A 2194-nucleotide genomic window follows, 5' to 3' on the forward strand; every position below is an offset into this window, starting at 1 on the left:
TAAACATATTCCTTATTTAAAATAAACAAAAGCTAATTTTTTTTTCTTTAAAGAATAGTGAAAATGTTGATGATGTTTAATGTGTATGGGTTTATGCTTCACAGCCAGGCAATATTCTTGTGACTTCTGAATAACTGATCAAGTGAACAGAAACCCTAAGAGAAAAATACCATAGAAAGTCTGTGGCATGGAAATATGGCGATATTGTTCTTAATTCAAATAAACCAAGCTCCCAGGAAAAATAAATTCTCAGTAGTTACTTTCCTTAGAAGACAAGGTTAATTAAAATCAATACGGCCCTGACTTAAAATGAATATTACCATATTTCTTAATCATTAAAAAGATTTTCCTCTTTGGTTAAATGACGGTTAATATTCTAGTTTCCCAACAATGTGTTGAGAGGATCTAATACATTATTTAAAATGACAATGATATTTCAACTGTTGTATTCTTTGAGTGTTAGTACATCCATAAAATATTTTTAAAGGAAATTAAATTATTACAAATATCTTTAATGAACAAAATTTATAAACATTCATTATTAAAGGCCTGTCTTATGCCAACATTGTCTAGGAAAATACATAAAGTCATCCCTTGGTATCCAGGGTGGAATTGGTTTTAGGACTCCAGGCAGTTACTAAAATCCATGAATACTCAAATTCTTTATATAAAATGGCATAATATTTGCTTGTATTCCATGAATATAATCTCATATTCTTTAAAACATCTCTAGATTAATTATAAAACAATACAATGAGGCAGCTGACATTGTCTTCACCAGACTCTTCCAGTGGTCTCCAGAGCCTTCTCTCGCCTGTTAAAAATGGCAACCCTTAAGGAAAAACTAATTGTACCAGTTGCAGAAGAAGAGGCAGCAGTCCCCAACAATAAGATCACGGTAGTGGGTGTTGGACAAGTTGGTATGGTGTGTGCTATTGGCATTCTGGGAAAGTCTCTGGCTGATGAACTTGCCCTGGTGCATGTTTTGGAAGATAAACTCATAGGAGAAATGATGGACCTGTAGCATGGAAGCTTATTTCTTTGAACACCTAAAATTGTGGCAGATAAAGATTACTCTGTAACTGCCAATTCTAAGATTGTGGTGGTAACTTCAGGAGTTTGTCAGCAGGAGTGGACGAGTTGTCTCAATCTGGTGCAGAGAAATGTCAATGTCTTCAAATTCATTATTCCTCGGATCGTCAAGTACAGTTCCGATTGCATCATAATTGTGTTTTCTAACCCAGTGGGCATTCTTACATATGTTACCTGGAAACTAAGTGGATTACCCAAGTGCCATGTGATTGGAAGTGGGTGTAAACTGGATTCTGCTAGATTTCGCTATCTTAGGGCTGAGAAACTTGGCATTCATCCCAGAGGCTGCCATGGATGAATTTTGGGAGAACATGGAGATTCAAGTGTGGATGTGTGGAGTGGAATGAACGTGACTGGTGTTTCTCTCCAGGAACTAAATCCAGAAATGGGAATGGACAACGATAGAGAAAACTGGAAGGAAGTGCATAAGTTGATGGTTGAAAGTGCCTATGAAATCATGAAGCTGAAAGGAAACACCAACTGGGCTATTGGGTTAAGTGTGGCTGACCTCATTGAGTCCATGTTTAAAAATCTATCCAGGATTCATCCAGTGTCAATCATGGTGAGGGGATCTATGGCTTTGAGATGAAGTCTTTCTGAGCCTTTCCTGTGTCCTAAATGCTCAGGGATTAACCAGCATTATCAACCAGAAGCTGAAGGATGATGAGTTTGCTCAGCTCAAGAAAAGTGCAGATACCCTGTGGGACATCCAGAAGCACCTAAAAGACCTGTGACTACCGAGTTGCAGGTTATAGAAATTGGAAAACTACAATGTGATTGATTAACCCTGAGCCTTTAGTCTTCATCTATGTACATGGATCAGTTTGCTTCTTCCTTAATATGTGATACGGGTTACAGGATCAAAGCCCGAGCTCACTTGCTTTAGTGCTTGCAATATGAGCTCCTAAACAAATAAAATTAACTGTTCTAGTGTGAAAAAAAAAAAAAAACTTAATACAATGGATGTGTTATGTAAATAGGTGTTATGCTATATTGTTTAGGGAATATTTGCAAGAAAATGTCTGTTCATGTTTCATGCAGATACAATTTGAATACTTGTTTTAGTATTTTCAATCTATGGGCAGATGAATCTGAGGATGCC

General features: G+C 36.7%; 1 pseudogene across 1 annotated transcript; it reads left to right on the forward strand.

Moving 5' to 3' along the window:
• Positions 1–764: 764 nt before the first annotated feature.
• LOC306670074 (L-lactate dehydrogenase B chain-like) lies at positions 765–1897 on the forward strand (annotated as a pseudogene). The gene has a single exon. The product of its transcript is annotated as an L-lactate dehydrogenase B chain-like (transcript).
• Positions 1898–2194: the final 297 nt, after the last annotated feature.

This window comes from Sciurus vulgaris, assembly GCF_902686455.1.
Source record: "Sciurus vulgaris genome assembly, chromosome: 9".
Classification (NCBI taxonomy): Eukaryota; Metazoa; Chordata; class Mammalia; order Rodentia; family Sciuridae; genus Sciurus; species Sciurus vulgaris.